A 20,662-nucleotide genomic window follows, 5' to 3' on the forward strand; every position below is an offset into this window, starting at 1 on the left:
TTCTTTCTTTCTTTCTTTCTTTCCTTTTTTCTTTCTTTCTTTCTTTCTTCCTTCCTTCCTTTCTTTTCTTTTTTTGGTTTTTTTGAAACAGGGTTTCTCTGTATTGCTTTGGAGGCTGTCCTGGAATTCACTTGTAGACCAGGCTGGCCTTGAACTCACAGAGTTCCACCTACCTCTGCCTCCTGAGTGCTGGGATTAAAGGTGTGCGCCACCAACACCCGGCAGGAGTCTTTTCTTTTTCAACATGGATGTTCCTTTATATTCCATTTTTCTCTTCCTGGACTTAAATTAAAAAAAAAAACACTCATACTCCAAAACCGTTTGGATCTGGTCCGAAGGCCTCCTTCTGAAGGACTAGCTCTCATGCTCTGACAGAGCTGTGCACGGTGTGAGAAGAGCAAAGCCAACAGCAGTCCCATGCAGACGGAGTGTCCGCTAACCACAACAGTAAGCACAGCCAGGTGTTCAGAAAGGTGACATGGTGGCACCTGTGTTGGGAGGGTAACCAACAGCACCCAGGTGGACTTAGGCCTGTTCAACTGGAGGCAATTTATGCCTCTAGCTGCAAACTTTGCCGGCTACCCATGGCTGCTGAGGCCAAGGAAGCTACAAGAGGACTACTGCCAGTTTCCTAAGCCAGTGTAGTTTCTAACCACATTCTCTTGTGCCCACAGAGGAGTGAAGCTCTCACCCCTCCTTGAAGATGCTTCTTTAACAGTGATGGAGACTTCTACAGGAAGCCACAACTCATCAACATGTAAAGAACAACTGACTGACCCTGTACAGAGAGTAACTGACCCTGTACAGAGAGTAACTGACCCTGTACAGAGAGAGAACACAACCTCTACACCTCAGGCTTGGGGAGCAACATGGAAGCTGGGGGGTGGGGGAGACCAGAATAATTCTAAGAACCAGGACAGGGGCTGAGTCTTGGAGGTGATGTGGGGAGAGGTGAAGGGTGAGCAAGATAGTTTGTAGGAAATCTTCAGAAAGCTAATAAAAATACTTTGTTATTTAAAAACATATCCTCCAGGAACAAAGGGGGATGTGAAGACACGGATTTCCCTGGGAAAGAGAAACAGAAGAGATCTCCTGGTAAAGTGGAGGTAGGGAAGGAATGGGGTGATGGGAACTTGAGGGAATGTGTTGGGAGGCTGAGTGTGGGAGGTGAGTTGGAGGTGGGTTGGAGGAGGAGAGTAACAAAAGAGACATCTTGATAGGCAGATCATTTGGGGCTGGGGAGAAACCTGATTTGAGGGAAACTCCAAGGAATCCACAAGGATGACTCCTAGCAATACTGGAGAAGATGCCTGAACTGGCCTTCCCATATAATCAGATTGGTGACTTCCCTTATTGTCATCAGAGAGCCTTAATCCACTAACTTGATGGAAGCAGATGCAGAGTTCCACAGCCAAGCGCTGTGTTGAGCTTCAGGAGTCTTGTTGAAGAGAGGGAGGAGGGATTGTATGGGGGGTAAAGGTCATGACGGAGCAGGCAGGCAGGGTCATGGAAGCACAAGGAGCTGACCCTTTGAATGTGTGTGACAGTGTGTAGCTTGGTCTGTTTATAAGGCTCTTAGCAGTGAGATCAGGACCTGTCTCTGCTGCTTAGCTGGCTTTGGGAACCTGTTCTCCATGCTGGATTACCTTGCCCAGTGATGCAAGGAGGAGTAGATGAGGAGGAAAGGAGATAGGAGTTGGGGACGGAACAGTAGGAGGGGAGGGAGGGGACACTGTGCTCGGAATGTAAAGTCAACGAATAAATTTAATAAAAGAAAAATTAAATGACCCCCCAGAAAACTAGGGCCAGGTCCAATTCTCCTCAGAAAAAAGTTTAGCTAACCTACCTACCAGTTAAATGAACAAATGCTTACATCTGAACCTCTACCTGATCACTTTCTATAAATTGTAGATGGTACAATGAATGGTTGAGGAGGACATCAAACCTCCCATCCATCTTGTCAAATTGTAAATAAATTTTCTTTTATTATTTGTTATACACAAGTGCTGAGGCATCAAGTTTATAGACCTAGGCAGCATTGGCTACAACAGCAGGAACCTGAAAAAAATACAGCTGTACAACCACAGGAGACATCCTAGTTCCATGCAGAATACCACACAGCACCTAAAATCAACAAGTAATATGTATGAAGTCTTCTGAAAAGGTATTAAAAACCCAGTGTTGCCGAGCATGCTGTTATAGGGCTGTAATTCCAGGACGTCAGAGGCTGCAGCAAGAGGATCTCAAGCTTGAGGCCAGCTTGGGCTACACAGCAAGACTCTGTCCTAAAATAAATGTAAGCAAGTATGTAAAACATTGATAGAAATTAAAGTCACAGTATTGAGCATAAAAAGGGAAATAGAAAAAGAGGTCTACATGTATGAATAAAAATCCATGTTCCAAACAGCCACAAAGTGACTAGAGAGCAATTGAGATTTCTCAACTCATGGTGAGTTAATGTAGTGTCTTTGTCAGTGTTCTACTGCTGTGAAGAGACACCACGACCATGGCAACTCTTGGAAAACATTTAACTGGGCGTGCTCACAGTTCAGAGGTTAAGTCCGTTATCATCATGGCCATGGCGGTACCCAGTGGTGTGCAGGCAGACCTGGTGCTGGAGAAGGAGTCAAGAGTTCCACATCGGAAACAGCAGGCAGTGAGAAGAGAAATACTGGGCCTGTCTTGGTCTTGTGAAACCTTAAAGCCCACCCCCACAGCGACACACTTCTTCCAAGGCCACACCTACTCCAAAAAGGACACACTCACTAATAGTGCGCTGCCTCTGGGTGTGTGGAGGCCCTATTCATTCAAACCACTACATGTAGGTAGCTAGAATGCTACGGAGGTATCCCTCCCCTGGCCTTGGGATTTTTGGTTAGTATTCTGTTGCTTCTAGGACTGGCATTATAGAACTCCTTCCTAATTTTCTGTCATAAATTTTACTTGGTTTGCAAGACGGTAGTTTTCCATGTAGCTTTTCTATACCTCCTTTATTTTGAAATGTAATTTCAGTTTCATGGCATAGGGAGAGCAGTCTGATCCTTCTCTTACTTTCATTGTGTAAACTTACCACACTTTGTCCCCTCACACACACTGTGTAGGAGTCAAACTAAGATGCACACATGTTAAGTACTGGCTCTACCACTAAACACACCAGGTCCTCCTGATGGGGAAAGTTACTTCCTGGGACTAATTTTCATAGGCCTCAATGGATTTACACACTGTGAACACTTCAAACTCCAATACCAACCTGACAGGCAAGATGAGTCTACCTGTGCAATACTGGTATGATTGTCATGGGTGATAACCAGCAGCTCTCTGGTTGGATTTCAGCCTCGCTTTGTTGGAGAGAATTCATACCTGGTGGCATACCATTCTTGGGGAGGTTGTGGGTACTAGAGGGGGAACTCTGCTTAGTCAAATTTACTTAGCTTTAAACTGCTTCCTAAATAATTATGTTTATACCCATAGACAAATACTATCCTCAGCCTTAACCAAAAAACCTCCTCTTTGTGTTGAACAGCTCTAAGTGAAGAGATTTGTGGCTGCCAAAAATACTAAGACTGAGCAATGGCTGAGGACTCAGCCCGGACCTAGACGCTTTTACGTGCCCCTTGAAGGCTCAGAGACAGAAATTTAACCTAGATGCTTTTACGCGCCCCTCGAAGGTTCAGAGACAGAAATTTAACCTAGATGCTTTTACGTGCCCCTCGAAGGCTCAGAGACAGAAATTTAACCTAGATGCTTTTACGTGCCCCTCGAAGGCTCAGAGACAGAAATCTAACCTAGATGCTTTTACGTGCCCCTCGAAGGCTCAGAGACAGAAATTTAACAGCCAAAAGATACACAGGAATCCTACAAAATGGCATCTTCTAGGCAGACAGTCACTGAGAACACAAAATTACAGTAGCTCATCGGTAAAGGGAGACAGAGAGAGAGACAGACAGAGAGACAGACAGAGACAGAGACAGACTAAGCATCAGAGATCCTCTGCCTCTGACTGCTACTCATTTTAAGCAACAACAAGCAAATGTTAGCTTCAGCAAGTTCTCGGAGGTGTGAACCCACCACTTCCCTCAACCCCTTCCCCTCCATGCTGAATTCCCTAAAGGCCCAGGGAAGGAATCTCAAATTTTTTGCCCAGAGGCCTGAGAGCTGCATCCCTCTCTTTCATCCCTCAGTTTGTCTATGAATAAATATATACATTATTCTTGTTCTTTTAATTCTGTAACCTCTTTAGAGCAGTTAAAAATTATGTTAAAAACTCATTAACTTTGACGAGATATTGATGATGCCAGCGGTTAATTACGAGCCAGCTGGTGTTATGGCAAGAATTAAAAAGTTAGACATTGGAAGTTTGTTTTTAAAATAAAATAAAAGCCACACGGGGTTCTCTGGGGGTCAAACAAGAGACCTGGGACCCCCCAAACCACACTATTACTTATTCCTTTCCAGTTTGGGCATCTTCCAGGTTCTCCCTCATTGAGAAAATAAAAAGCAAGGGCTATAAATTCCCATGCTTCATGGTGTTAATTGACTGCAAGCTGGGGTCACAAAGACCCCGCAATGTAGAGGGCAGGAAGGGGGTCTCAGTTGCCTACAGGGCACTGGGTAGTGGTCACTGTCAAGTACCAAGTGGCAAAATTTAGTGAGCCTTCTTCTTCTGCCCCCAGAAAGGCAGAGCAGTGTGGAACCCTTCCCCTTCCCCCTCTCGTCCACTGACAACCCTCCACCCTTCCTAGTGTGAGAACTTTTCATAAGTCTGCAATCCAATAAGGTCTTTTTCTGGTCCAAGGCAGTACACTTTCTAAATGAGGAAAAGGACTGTGAGACAGTCATGTAAGATGAGACAGAGGAGGGGAGAGGAGGAGGAAGAAAAGGGGCCCCTGCCAAAAATCTGCAAAAGTGTCTTTCAAAACTCGTCAACAGCCCGGGATGCAGTTCAGGGGTAGGGGGTGGGTACTCTTCTGTGTGAGCGAGGGTCTGCCGTCAGTCCTCAGTACCAGAAAGAACATTCATCAACATACACATAAAAGTAACACAAAGGGGCTCAACAATGTTCGGGGTTAAGAGTGCTTATTGCTCTTGCAGAGGAACTGAGTTCGGTTCCTACACCATCATTAGCAGCCTACAACCGCTTGTCACTCCAGCAGTAGGGGCTTCTGCTTCCTCTTCTGTTCTGTGTAGGTACCCACACAAGTGTACATGCCAGCACACAGACGCACATGCGCACACACGTCCTGCACACAGACGCACATGCGCACACACGTCCTGCACACAGACGCACATGCGCACACGCGTCCTGCACACAGACGCACATGCGCACACGTGTCCTGCACACAGACACACATGCACACACGCGTCCTGCACACAGACACACATGCGCGCACATGCCTCTCGTCTGTGTTTAGGCATCTGTTTTACCTGCATCTTCGGTGTTCTACTCTTCGCACCTTCTGGGGAGTTCAGGAAACACAGACAACTCTATTTTCCAGGTCTAGAACCAAACTTCAGAGGTTTGCTTCCTAATTTTGCTACTTCTTTTCATTTCAGTGGCTGCATCAGGGGCCCCGGGCTCCAGCCTCTCAATAGAAGAACATTTGCGGTACACAGCACGTGGTGTTGTATTAGGAGTCGATGCTTGGCCCAGCAGTGCCCCCCCCATGACACTTACTACCTCTTTCATATTTATTATCATTTCTGCCATTTCCATGTGGTTAAACTACAGCTACTGATAACAGTCTGCAGGCACCAAAATGCGTCGTGGAACTTGTAAGGTGTGCCCGACAATGTATGTGGGTAGAGAAGTACAACTGAGCTTTCTAAAGTGTCATAACTTCATCCACCACACCCCCACACCCCTGCCTGTGGCTTGACCTTTCCTGCCGTGAATGGTGCCCACACTTCACATGGGTGGGGCCGTCATCCACTGCTCTCATCTGCGAATAATCATTAATGTTTACTCCTTTCTGTATGAGGAGCCCTGACACCGTGGCTACGGCAACCCTTATAAGAGAAATTGGAGCTGGCTTACAGGTGCAGAGGCGTGGACAGGCAGGCATGGCGGTGGAGAAGGGACTGAGAGTCCCTGGATCCCAGGGAGAAGCAAGGGAGACAAAGCCCAGCCCCAGTGACACACTTCATGCAACGAGGCCACACCTCCTGGTGGCCAACCAAGCATTCAAATACATGAACCTATGGGGCTGTTCTTACTCAATCTACCACAGTGTCCAAGATGGCATTCTTCCTTGTTTCTGGTGATGTTCTTTAGTGTTTCAGAGCTGCTCTTAACTCCACACAGCTTTACTCTGTTCCGGAAAGCTGCTTACATGGCACATGTCTTCAGCCTGTCTCACCAACCTTGGCTGCCCCACTTCAGTGACAGCAAATGTCCCTCACCTCAGAACCTGCTCCGGGGGGCTTCATCCTCCTGAAGAAACTGAAGTGGCTCAGAAATGCAGTGACTTGGAAACACTGAGTTATTTGGAAAATCAGCAGCAACCAGGCAGATACCAGACCGAAAGATCTGCATCTCTCTCCACCATCAATGACTTTTACACTCCTTGAATAATTAAACACAGTAAGCCACAATCCACCAAAACTCAGAAATAAAACCATCAACTATGGCTGATTGAATAATATCCCTCAAATTTCCCAGTTCCGTTCTCTGGACTGGTTTTTCTCTATTTTCCTACTGTATTTTTATTACAAGCATGTGTTAATCTTATAATCAGAAAAAAAAGCTTTTATAAAAAAAACCTCTACTAGCAAAACTAAAAGAGGTGGCAGACATGCCCCTCCTAAGCTCCCCCCTCCCCTGTAGTCTGGCTATCTTGGGGGAGAGACTGCTAATAGCATCCGTGCCTGATGGTTTGTGTCATGGGCTGGATTTCGGGAGATTTACAATATAATCCTCCTGCCAAGCATCCTATATCACATTTTTAGCTTACTGTTAGGGGTCTCATGTTTTTGCATTCCAACTCTTGACTCATTGTGTGTGTGTGCACACTTTGTTCCAGACTGTCTGTCAGAAGAACACGGTCTTTCTAAATGAAGAAAAGTGTTTCAGGCAAATGCCAAGATTCCACCAGGAATCATAGTATGGATTTGCTGCTTTTCTGTTACTGCTGGCTAATTGCTTAAGGACAAAGACTGAAGGACAACTGTGCCTCTGTGAAAAACTTCTGTGGTGTGCACACTGCTTGCACCTTCTGAGTTATCATGAATCGCTTTTGCCAACTTTTGATCGAGGTGACAAATCTTGGCTCAGGAAAGAAATTTAGCGATGTGTCAGTCCCATCAATAAGCTGTAAGGGAAAGTAATTCATTTTTAATGGAAATTCTGTTTACAAAATAGACTAGGTATATAACCAGAGTCTAAGAGGAGATAACTCACTCTGGCAAATAGGCTGCATACCTAACAGAGGAAAATAAAAGTGAGACAGAGCACCTTGTACTTACAGAAATGAAGCACGTGCAACGTTTTATAGTCACCGTAGCAGTAATTCCACGTCATACAGACTTTCCTGTTCAGCTTTGATTTAGTTAAAGGAAAGGAACAAAAAAAGTTGAGAAAGATGGAAAAGGAATGAAGCCACAATCTTAAGCAAAATTTTATGCTAGTTTTTCAGAAATCTTTAGAACAATCCAAGATCTTTTAAGTCCCTAGAATGTATTGGCTCTTCACCAGTTTCTAGGTTCTATTTACCATCCCCCAGCACACACCACTATTCGAGCTTCTCAGTAAACATGTTCCTGTTCTTTAATTTGCTTTTTGCTGTGGTCCTACAGGAAAATTGGGTAAGTGGCATTATTATCAACTGGAAGATTAAAAAAAAAACAATGCAGCCATTAGTGAGTGAGAGTCCTTCTGAGGGATGGAGAGACAGGTTAACAGTTCAGAACTCTTGTTGCTCTCATAGTGGATCCAGGTTGTGTTCCCAAGACCGACATGAAGCATCACAGCTATCTTTAACTTCAGTTCCAGGGAATCCAGTGATATGTTCTAGCCTCTGAGGGTTCCTACATCCACGTGGTACACATAAACTCACACAGGCTCACAAATATACATGTTTTTTTAAAAAACACCTCTATATTTTTATGAGTCTTTCTTGCAATTTAGGATGTTTTCATCAACCTGTGCTTGAATAAGGAAAAGATAAATGATGCTGCCATTTAGCTAAATGAACAGAAGGTTCTCTCAGACATTCTCAGTTCCTAGTAGAGCCTCAGAAACAAAGGCCATAAAAAGAGTCCTTGGAAAATACAGACAGAAATCAAAACCACATTCATCTACCCTCATGTACAAGGCTAGAACAGTCAATACGGATACAAAAAAATAACCACTGGCTGTGTTGAGACCACCAGAAATTCCAAAGACCTAAAGAATTACAAAACAGAAAAAGTCAGGGGAGGGGAGGTGGGCCCTAAAAGGCAAACACATGGGGCTGAAAGCAACACAGGAGTGGGCTATGGTTTGCCAGGGTCCGTCATATAACGGTTCCTACCCTGGCTATGGTTTGCCAGGGTCCGTCATATAGCGGTTCCTACCCTGGCTATAGTTTGCCAGGGTCCCTCGAATAAGGGTTCCTACCCTGGCTATGGTTTGCCAGGGTCCGTCATATAACGGTTCCTACCCTGGCTATGGTTTGCCAGGGTCCGTCATATAGCGGTTCCTACCCTGGCTATGGTTTGCCAAGGTCCGTCATATAACAGTTCCTACCCTGGCACATAACCGAGACTTGGTAATTTTTTTTGTGAAAGATTAAATGCTTCTCCCCTCAAGGAGTCAAGGCCTAGCACAGCAACAAACACGAAGGTAAATAATCGTTACAAAGCAACACAATTCTGATAATAGAAGCCCACCACTTTTTAGCAGTTTACTCAGCCTAAGGTCCTTATGGATATTAATTCATTAACTGTTCATGATGCTAGTGCACAGGGTAGCGCCTGTGATAGCCTCAATATGTAGGTAGCGGAAGCTGCAAGATAGCTCAGAGCACGGAATGGTGGCACGGCTGACGACACTGGGGCGCTGTCGAGGTGGGCGGAGATGCCGTGCTGAGTCACATCTGCTGGTTTGCAGAACTGGCCACGGTCATTCATCCCGGGCGTCGCCACACTCTACGATCGACTCTGCAGTTCTTCTCTGAAAAGGCAGGATGTGTTTGTCCCACTCCATGAGTCCAGGCTGCCCTCATGACGTGCTTTGGCTAGTGGGGTGTAGGGAGAGCCATGGGGTTTCTGTTCTCCCTCCAGGACTCAAAAGGCCTTTCTTCTGTCCATGTTCTTGAGACCCTTCACTGCTGTTTGGGCAAGCATGGGTGAGCCAGCTATCGTATCAAAACCTGCTCATACCACACACAGGATGCAACCCCAGAATGGCTATGATCGAGTTGTTTTAGAGACCCAACATGGCAAACTCTTGGCATCAAATGGCAAGACTGGCTCGAAGATGTAATCAAAGTGAGGCCCTGTACAGCCCCTATTCGGTTACGCGGTCAGCAGTTTCTAACACAGTCCTCAAGTTCCCCGCTACCTCAGGGTCTCCTCCTCAACGGTCGATTGGAGGCGCTGCTTCATGGAGGGTTCACCTTGCAAGCTTAGCATGACCAGCACGGTTCTTCACCGGCTGTGGGTCAAGGGCTGCCTTGCCCTCGGGTCTTCGCCTGGAGCTGCCTCCACAAAGCAAATGTGTAGACAGCAAGGGACAGAAGTCCTGGTGAAGCAGAAGCCATGGCTTTTATACCCCACTGCTGTTGTCTGTCTGTCTGTCTGTCAGTCTGTCTGTCTCGAGGCGAAGTCTGGTTATGTAGCCCGGGCTGGCCTCCGGCTCGTTATCCCCCTGACAACTCTCCAAGTGCTGGGCTTGAAGTGGGGTATGCCTGGCTATTCTGTCACATTTACCTATCCTGTTCATTAGAAGCAGCTCGCCAGGCAATTGCCCAGGCATGATGGGAAGAAATCACCAGGCCTGTGATTTAGAGAACACTTTGGAAGCATACAGTCTTGTGAGTGAATCCTGGGACAGGATGAAAATATGAATTTCATAAACAGGGTCATATTTCTTAAATCTCTAAATGCTGGGTCTTAAGAACTCACTTTAGAATCTTGAAAGGATACAATTTTTAATCCATATCATATAGTGATCTTAATGCCCATAAAGGATAACAAAACTTGAAACCATAAATAAATATTAAAAGGCTTGGGGAAATCCTCAAGTGTGGTTCTATAATGGAATATTAAGGGAGCATAAGGACCATGTGCCGCCAATTCCTAATGTTTTAGAATAGCATCAAGAAAGACAACTCTACCTCCTCACAAAATGCCCTTAGAGATAAGCAAGATGCCCCATCGGCCTAATCCGTGATGGCATTTCTTATATGCTTATGCATAACACTATGTGGGAATGCAATAAAAATTTAAACAAGGTGCCAGAGTTCAACAAACAAGAGGGTGCAGATTTTGAAAAATAGAGATGTGTCGATCTATACAGGCTCTAAAACATTTGATGCGCCAGCATTTTCCTGGTAGTTCTAGCCTTCAAAGCTCACATAAACCATAAATCAAAAAAAGAGAAAGTCTTCAGCCCTTACAGCATTAGAGAGAAGAAAGCAGGGTTCTGTAGGTGTTACTGTTAGAGAGATGAGAAAAAGATCCAGCTGCCTGTGACAGGTCTCTCTTTTATACCTACATCGTGTCAAGTGTTTAGAACAGCAAAGCCATCTCGTTTGCCCTTGGGTGATGTCTAAGTAGATATTTTAGGCGTACACTTGAGGCTTGGGAGGATCTGTCTCCCTCAGGTTATGAAAAGAAAAATGAAGATGGGCGATACACACAGTAGGGCAAATATAAGCGCTGCTAATGCAGCGACCCTTCGTTAGAAGATAAACACCGCACAGTGGAAAGCGTGGACTCCAGTTTCCACATAAGCAGAGGTACACATTCTGACATTGTAAGAGCACTAGTCCCTGTCAATCAGCCGGAATTCTCTTTAAGCCTTAAACATATAAGTCACATTGAGAGGGTTATGCATTTCACAAGTGGATTTATATATAAATACTTTTGCTGGCCCCAGTTCAACACAACAAAAGAAGTCAAACATTAGTCTGTATTTGTGTTTCTCCACTGAAGTGTTTTGACATAAACTGCACACAACCCTAGCTGAAAGCGGGAAGCTGACTGCTCCTCACTCTTGCATTCTTTGTGACGGGGAATTTTTTTTTAACTTGGAAAATTAGACAGCTTCTGAGTGGAAGTCAAAGCTTTCCAAGAGGAGACATTTTAAAGCTGTGTGACGTTCTGTAAACCTCCACCTTGACACAAATTTGCTTTCTGCCTCTCAGAATTCCTGTAAGTACTCCCAAAACACAACAGTGCCATTGGGGGTCAGCATCCGGACCCTTGGAACACAGAAAGCAATGCAGACCCTGACCAGAGAGTCCTTCAGCAAACCAATTGTTCTAAACACAGAAATCACACCTTATTTAAAACTCCTGAGTACTCAAGTTGCACACCAAATACAGCTGTGGGAAAAATATTTAGGGTGAATTTTCCTACCTAAGTATGTCCAAATGAGATTTAAATATTTCTGTCGATGATCTGTTTCTTCAGTGTTCGCATGATAGTGCCAAGTAATAAGCCTCCCTTAACTCTCTGACCAGAAGATGCCGTCATGTATTCATACTCACCAGCTGCAGCCTAGCTGCCACGTGACTGAGCAAGTCGGGATGGGTAGGCCACAGGCTAGGCTCAGTCTGATTCATTTTTCCCCTACCTTCCTTGGATCAGTGACCCCAGGGGCATGTCTGGCAGCCTCAGCTGGACAAAGTGTGTTGTTCTCCCTGGGGAACAGCAGAAGCCCCACAAGCAAACCTAGCTGTGCAAGCGCACGCAAATATTCCCCTTTTATCATGTTCACCATCTCTGTTTTCTCAGGAGACTAACTCTAGGACTTCCCACCAAATGCAGAAATCCAGACATGTTCAAGACCTTTCTATAGAATGTCATAGCATTTGTATAGAATCTATACGTGGCCTCCCATAAGTTGCCAATCAACTATAGATCACTCACAGCACCTAACACAGTGTCAATAGCTGCTGTACTGTATTGTTTAGGGAATAATAATAAAGCACAATCTTCCTGAATAGTTCCATGCATAATTATTTGAATCTATGGATCTGGAACCTACAGATACAGAGAACTGAGTGTAACAGTATCCTTTTGACTAAAGCGTGCTCGAGTCTTGGGGTGGAGAAGTACACCTTCCACAAGGCTGTTGTTAGAGACTCATCTTCTACCCTACCACTGCTGGGTGTTAAGTAGTCGGTGGGAGAAATCTCCTTTCTTCCATACTGAATGTCCTTGTCACTGTATTTGAAAACTCAGAGGGCACATTCTTTCCAGTTTTACGGGACCGGCCAGATGACTCTCTGGATAAGGCCCTTCTTGCCAAGCAGAGGACTTGAGCACGATCTCTGGGACCCGCGCGGTAGAAAGAGACAACCTACTTCCAAAAGCTGCCCTCTCACCTCCACGCACGCACATACACATGCACACAGATTAAAGAAATGTGATAAAGTTTTAGGCTTTGCTGCCTGAAAAGATTCCTATAAAAGGCTGCTGTGTGGTATGTACTGCCCACAGAAAACAAATATTTAGTACTTACATATGTAGTTAATAGAATTTTCTTTTTACTATTTTTATCTTTTGGATTTATTGTTTAGATTGTTTATGTGTCTGAGTGTTTTGCCTGCGTGTGTGCTGGATAGTTTTATGTCAACTTGACACAAGCTAGAGGGCTGGAGAAGGAGCCTCAGTTGAGAAAATGCCTCCATAAGACTGGGCTTTAGGCAGACTCGTAGAGCATTTTCCTTAACTAGTGATTGATGGGGGAGAGCACAGCCATTGTGGGTGGGGCCACTCCTGGGCTGGTGGTCCTGGGTTCAATAAGAAAACAGGCTGAGAAAACCAGGGAGTATCACCTTCCATGGCCTCTGCATCTCCTTCTGCCTCCAGGTTCTGCCACGCTCGCTGCACAGCCTGAGTCCAAGAATGTGGCGAGGGTGTCGGGATTGACGACACAGAGACCAGAAGGCTCCTCAAGAAGGCTCTTCTTTATTCCTACTCTGGCTGGTTATTATATACCCTGACACCAGAGGTGGAGATGGGTGTGTCAAAAGAGGCGGTTAGTCTTTGGACAAGGTTGAGGTCAGGACGGTTCCTGTGGGCCAGCCCTTTTCAGGAACTTATTGCCGCGGGCATTGTATTGTTTTTAGTAAACATGGTTTTAGTAAACATTGTCTTACAGCTGCCTACTCCCAGGCCGATGGGGAAGTGGGTCTCTGCTCAAGGTCTGGTGTCCCCACAAGGTTTGAGCTCCTGCCCCGACTTCCCTCAGTGAGGGAATGTAGTGTGGAAGTGTGAGCTAATCAAGCCTTTCCCTCCTAGCTTGCCTTTTGTGTTTCAGCACAATAGAAACCCTGACTAAGAGAGCCCTCGTAAGTGTATATGCAGCACGTGTGTGCCTGTTGCCTGTGGAGGTCAGAAGAAGGAATCAGATCCCTTTGAGCTGGAGTGACAGATCGTTTGAGCCACCATGTGGGCGTTGGACAGAGTCTTCTATAAGGACAGCAAATGCTAAGCCATCTCTCCAGCCCTAGGATTTTCCTTTTGTTTTTGCTTTTGCTTTTCAAGACAGGGTTTCTCTATAGCTTTGGAGCCTGTCCTGGAACTCTCTCTTATGGAGATCCTCCTATCTCTGCCTCCCAAGTGCTGGGATTAAAGGAATGTGCCACTACTGCTTGGCCGGAACAGAATTTTCTTCAATTAACTTTAAATAAATTAAGCCTGTAATTATATGTATATATGTATATATATATATTATAATGTATGTCATGACCCGTGCTATTTTCTTACTTCTGTAAATTATTTAGTTCGAAATCAATAGAGATGTAGTCTATTAAGAGCCTCATTAAGTTCTTAAAAATACAGCCGTCTTGAGAGAGTTTCTATTGCTGTGATAACCAACCATGACCAAAAGTTGGAGAGGAAGTAGCTTATTTCAGCTTAGAGTTCCATGTCACAGTCCATCACTAAGGCAAGTCAGGACAGGATCTCAAAGAGGGCAGGAACCTGGAGGGAGGAGCTGATGCAGAGGCCATGAGGAGGGCTTCTCACTGGATTGCTCCCTTGTCTTGCTCAGCCTGCTTTCTTTCAGAACCCAGAACTACCAGCCAGGGATGGCCCCTCCCACAGTGAGATGGGCCCTCCCACATCAATGATCAGTCAAGAAAATGCATGATGGGCTTGCCCACAGGCCAGTCTGGTGGGAGCATTTTCTCAGCTGAAGAACCATCTCCCAAAATGGCTCTATCTTGTGTCAAGTTGACTTACAAACTAGCCAGCAGAGTTGATTCCTTATCAACCTGACACAAAAACACATCACTTATTAATCTATAATATTTCATGTCTTGTCCCCAAGATGTCATTTATATCATAATATAGAACACACCAACTTTTAATAGTCCTACAGTCTTTACAAGTTCAAATGCTTTAAAAAGTTCAGCTGCATCCCTTACCTCAACACACCACCATTTCCACCACTTGCAAACCCACAATTCTAGCTCCAGACCTATGGCTTGAATCTTCTTCATTTGTGAATTCCCAACCCACATGCTTTGTGTGACCTAGCTCTAGACCTGAGAGCCATCTTTGCCTGGTCCAATTAAACAGCTCATTTGCCAGCTTTTCCTGGCCTAGGTCAGGTTGCCTTTCTCCTGCAGTGGCCCAGTCTAAGGAGGGTCAGATTATCATATCAGACACACAACCAATGAAAGAAGTCAAATTGCAAATGAAAATAACATGAATTACCAAAACAACATGTCTCCCATCAGACCCATTAGACCCATAGAGGTGTTCTCTAATGAGAAGGACCCTAGGCAAAACCCAGAACACATAATTAAAAGAACAACCATAAACCTTATAATAACTCAAGGAATTTAAAGGAGACAATACTAAGCACCTCAACTGGACCACAAGAAGATAGCAACAAACACTTCAGTGCTGTCCAGGAAAATATTTGAATGAAATAACAAAGGTAATTTGGGTTTTGAAAACTGAACTTGATAAAGAGATAGAAACATGGGAGGTAACACAAGCTGAAAGGAAGATGGGATTGAAAGCCCCAGATAGAAAGTTCCAGGGGAGTCGTACAAGTGGAATGAGTCAAGCAGCAGACAGAATATCTGGACTGGAAGATAATGTGTGTGGTTGTGCTGGATAGTTCTGGTCGTCTTGACACAAGCTAACGTCATCTGGAGTGAATTAGTCACTGCATTTCACAAACACATGAGTGCTGATTACTACACCTCCCTGCACATCTTCCACTCTGGTAACTGTAGTGGTTCATCAATGTGGCAGCTGCACAGGGCTGTTTGATTCCTTCCCTTGGATGCTTGCACAGTATTTTCTAGAACCCTGTAAGCTAGACCACAGCAAAGATGCTTTCAGGGCAGATCCAATGCTAGTCATCCAAGTCCAGTATAATCTGTGTCTGCAGCAATAGGAACCTACCCTTGACGCTCGAGAGGCAACCAGGGGCTACATCAGTAGCCTGTATTGCTTTGGGACTACCCTGGCCAACCATTCAAAAGGAGGTTTATCATGTTTGGCACTGGGGGTTTTGTTAGTCTATGGTTCTTGTGAGGAACACTGTGAAACTGGCATGACTCCCTTTAAGGTTGTGTGTGTGTGTGTGTGTGTGTGTGTGTGTGTGTGTGTGTGTGATTTTACTAAATATAAGCTAATACAATTCCTTGAGGCTTTACCAAACAACCTTGGTGTTATTTGTTCCTCTTCCATCCTTCTTTATTAAGCTCCCTCCCATTTCCCAGTTGGAGTTCCCTTTCCTTTATTTAACTGAATCCTCCTGTTCTCCTCCCTGTCCCCCTCCCTACCTATGGTCCCTTTTTACTTTCCTGATTTCTGTGGTTACTCTATGTTGTAAACTTACATATGAGGACTCGGAACTAGGAGCGGCAGATGGGAGAGAATATGTGGGGTTTATCTTCCAAGACTGGGTTATGTAACTCAATATAATCTTTTCTAGGTCTACCCTTTTACTTGTAAATTTAATTTCATGATCTCATTTTTCTTTACGGCTAAATAGTATGCTCTTGTATACATGAACCATATTTTCATTATCTTTTCATCTGCCGAAGAACATTTAGTTTGTTTTCATTTACTGGCTGTTATAAATAGGGCAGTAAAGATGATCCCTGGCTCTCTCGTGCTGGTTGGAGTAAGGGAAGTTACAACCAGTAGTTGAGCAGTCTACAAAACTGAATGCCTTAGTGTTCACAATCTGGTGCTGGAAATTGTTCCTGGAGATCCATTGATCCATAGTATAAGATGAAAGCTTGCAAGTGTTGGTTCTGATGCCAAGCAACGCAATCAGCAACAGCAACAAGAGAACAAATTAACGCAGTGGTCATAGGAAAGGCCAAGTAGGCAAAGGATGCGATGATCTTCCTCCATGCCTGTCTTACATCTAAACATGCACTCTCACAGTTGGTGTGGGTGGAGTCACATGTTCCTCACATAGAAGTTTAGTATAGAGGTATTTTCTCTTATATATTCTATCCCTTTAGTCTCTTGCCACCTCCAGCTACACGCATACACTCACACAAACACACACACAGAGATGACTTCATCTGTGTACATTTTTTTTTTACTGAGTGTCCATAAACTTAAACATTTTCTTAGAATGCCTGGAAACACCTATACCAAGCCTTGTATTAAGGAAGAATTTGATGAGTCTGTGAAATGAATTTAGTCACTGGGTCTTACCTTTGGAAAGCCCATTGGCTTAAGGGCACTTACTATTCCATAGGGGAGATGATGACTGGTCTTGACAGCAGCAAGTAAATTATAATAAATGAGATAAATCACAAGAATAAAAGACCAAACAATAAGACAAATATATTTGGGTTCCAACAAAGGAAGCCAAGTTGGCTTCATGAGAAACTTACCAGTTCAGCTCCTGTTCTGAAAGATAATCTCTGCATTTCCTCATATGTAAGTCAGCCGAGCATAAAGAAAGTAAGGGGTTCGAGCTACATTAGACTTAGTAAAACTCTTCTGGTTGCAAGCAATTTTAAACATGTAGTAAAATAAAACATAAAAATTGGAAAACTAAAGAGTCACACAAGCTACAAGAAATGCATGCCTGTAAACTTATATGTGAATTAATGAAATTGCTTAAGTATTGACACATTTCAATATCCAAATAACTCCCAGTCTATCAGATGAAATCAACTGAGACAGTAGTCTACCTGCATTAAATAACTTTCAGAAATTTCTAGGAGGAAATCATACTATGTATGATTCTTACAGGGTAACAACATATTTCAATAGTATTTTTGGACTGTTTTAAGATTAAAAAATGGAGTAATTACTTTAAAAACTCACAAAATTAAATAAACATATCATATACTAATTTCATTTAAAAATTTTAAAATATATATGTGAGTACTTAGTCATGTGAGATGGGTCATCATTCCATTTCTTAATAGCATATGTATATAACTTAGTGCTGGATTCTTCTATTCACTGTTTTTTTGTGATCGTGAAGCTCTCATGCAATTGCATCATAACCCATGTAGTCATTCAGCCTACAGGTTTTCATTTACCTAGATATACACTCATCAACACCTCTTTGCCAACAAGATGCACAGTTGTCTTTGATGAAATTATTCCTCTCTTATTTTCTGGAATTACAGACAAAGGAGCAAAAAAATTTATTTTGTATAACGGAAAACTTAGAACAAAAACTAAAGATGAATTACTAATATAAGACACAGAGTTTCTGAGAAGGAGATCCCTCCCCCTTTCCGTAGAGACTTACTTGATAAACCACAGTTGGTCTCTAACCCAGCATCCTGTTCCTATTTCCTCCCAACCCAGCTTGTAATTAGGATCATAAGGAGAAAAATATACAACACACTCTCCTTTCCACCTCATCTTGTCCATTGCCCATGCCCATACCACTGCTCACTCATCCTCAGCTTAAGTCAACTTCCCACAACCCCATTAAGAAATCAAGAACATGAAAAAGAGTTCACTAATCCTGTTACAAATTTTTATGGCTGAATACTAGAAACTAGAATTGATGATGGGGAATCTATACATATTTTAAGTAGGGTGGCCATCCCATGTAGAGAAAATATGCTAATTAAGACAACCAAATATAGATGATTACAAAAGGTGCAGGAAGGTCTATAGTGCTGACACACTGTTAGAGTGCAGAAAAGACTCTACCAGATTGGTGGGGTTGGGTGGTGTTTGGGGATATTTGATCACATTGTGAACCTCAAGTTTGCATTTGCATTAATTAAATAAAATTAACCCTGGGTTAGGAGGCTAAGTTAGGAACTAGTTGACATAAAGTAATCACAGAGCCTCAGAGGGTGTCTGGAACAAATAGATGCATCAGAAATAGTAGGAATGGATTGGAGTGACATGCCTTTTTTGTTTGGTTGTTTGCAGAAGGATGGTTCTTTTTAGAGATGCCAGCAAGAAGAGAAGGTTAGCTAGTTGCTACTCAACCTCTCTGAGCTAGCAGGTTTTCACCCCAGCCTTTGAATCTCAAGTCTTAGGTACAAACAGAACAATAGAGATTTAGTTAAAGATACCTTTGGCAGCAGCAGCAGCAGCAGCAAATCTGGTGCCTGCAGGAACAGAATTCCTGCCAAGCTGAAGCCTGAGCAGCTAGGTTATTGCCAGAGAAGCAGGCCAGTAATGGTAGAGTCACAATTGTTGGCTGAAATAACAGTAGATTGAGGCACAGCCACTGTGCTGAAATTAAAAAAACAGGGTGGTCTTTTAGGGTTTCTAATGCTGTGAAAAGACACCATGACCACAGCAATTCTTACAAAGGAAAATATTAATTTGGGCTAGCTTACAGTTCAGATGCCTAGTCCATTGTCATCATGGTAGGAAGCATGGCAGAATGCAGCTGGAGAAGGAGCTGAGAGTGCTACATTCAGATCGGCAGGCAGTCAGAAGAGAAATTGCTTCTAAGATTTCAAAGCCCAAACCCTAGTGACACAATTCCTCTAACAAAGCCACACCTCCTAATATTGCCACTTCCTATGGACCAAATATTCAAACACATGAGTCTATGGCTGCCATTGCTAGTCAAACCATCACAGGTGGTCAGGAAAGACCACTTGAAAACAGTATTTAAATAAGATCTAAGGAACAAGTAGATGTCAACCATTGAGGCATAAGGATAAAATGTCTGAGGCAGAGAGAATAACATGTACAAAGGCAGGGATGTATGAGATTGAGCAAGGTGGGGGGAACACGGAGAGAAAAGAGTGACTTGGCAGAAACTGTAGAGATACTTCAGCCCGGCTCAAAGATGATTTTTCTTTTTGTTATGTGTTTGAGCAGATAAAATATACATCGTGTGTCTTGTACCTCTTCTAGGTTTATTTTTTGTCTGTAGTAAGGATTCCAGGGGGTCTCCCTCAATAAAACGTGATTTCTCTTAACCCAGAATGAACTCACATCCTCTCATTTCCTGTGGAAATAAAAGTAAAACCTCTCCCCCAAAGTAACACATTTTTTTGGCTTAAATTCTGAAGTCAAGACATTTTAAAAATATATATGTTGGGTTAATCCAGCAACATTTATAAACAAATATCTCTTAGCAGGTGTTGCTCCTTCCTCAGCAGTCAAACAACTCAAAGACAACAGAATAACATGCAGTATCCAGACTTTCTACATTTTCCATCTTTGTGTGGCTTTTTTCCCCATAGGATTTTAGTCCCTTTTTTTGCTTCAAAACTATACATTTCTTTTTTATGACTGTCTATAACATCTCTTTTCTCTCCCAAGTCTATGCATATGTTTTCATCTAAATCTGCTTTACTGCATAGCTCTATCGTTTTCTGACCGCATGAGTTTTTAAACTGTTAGGGTCTCACCTCTGCTTTTGTGACTGGCTTCACCCCTCTCCTTGGTTCCCTGAAAGTCTGGTCTCACAACAGATGCACCAGCAGAAGCCACATTTACTACATCAACTCTGAGAAGTTTGGGGGTCTATACTGCCACCGAGTGGTGTGCCACCCACTACTCATAAACCCCCATTAAAGTAAATGCCATCCTAGAGACTTCATCTAATAGCTGATGGAAGCTGAAGCAGACACCCGCAGCTAAGCACTGCTTTGAATTCCTATAATCCAGTTGTAGACAGGGAGGAGTGATGAGCAAAGGGTTCAAGCCCTGATGGGGAAACCCTCAGAAAAAGCTGACCTGAACAAGTGGGAGCTCATGGGCCCCAGTCTGACAACTGGGAGACCAGCATAGGGCAGAACGTGGCTGCCTGAACGTGGATGTCAGTTAGGAGGCCTGGGCAATCTATGGGGCCACTGGTAGTAGAACAGTATTTATACCTAGTATACGAAAGGGCTTCTGGAGCCCATTCCACATAGAGGGATACTCTTTCAGGCTAGATACATGGGGGAGGGCATAGGCCCTGTTCCAAGTGATATGAATGACAGACTTTGAAGATCCCCCATGGAAGGCCTCACCCTTCCTGGGAAGTAGAAGGGAGATAGGTTGGGGGAATGGGAGGATGGAAAGGAGAGGGAACTGG

The 20,662-nt window shown here is 43.8% G+C and overlaps 1 long non-coding RNA gene across 1 annotated transcript; it reads left to right on the forward strand.

Annotated features, from left to right (window-relative positions):
• The first annotated feature begins 342 nt into the window (after positions 1–342).
• LOC121133377 lies at positions 343–6,609 on the forward strand. The gene is made up of 4 exons (XR_005870216.1): positions 343–447; positions 675–757; positions 1,034–1,106; positions 5,554–6,609. It is a non-coding gene; the product is annotated as an uncharacterized LOC121133377 (long non-coding RNA).
• The last annotated feature ends 14,053 nt before the right edge of the window (positions 6,610–20,662 follow it).

This window comes from Mesocricetus auratus, unplaced genomic scaffold, assembly GCF_017639785.1.
Source record: "Mesocricetus auratus isolate SY011 unplaced genomic scaffold, BCM_Maur_2.0 Super-Scaffold_100021, whole genome shotgun sequence".
NCBI classification, from domain to species: Eukaryota; Metazoa; Chordata; class Mammalia; order Rodentia; family Cricetidae; genus Mesocricetus; species Mesocricetus auratus.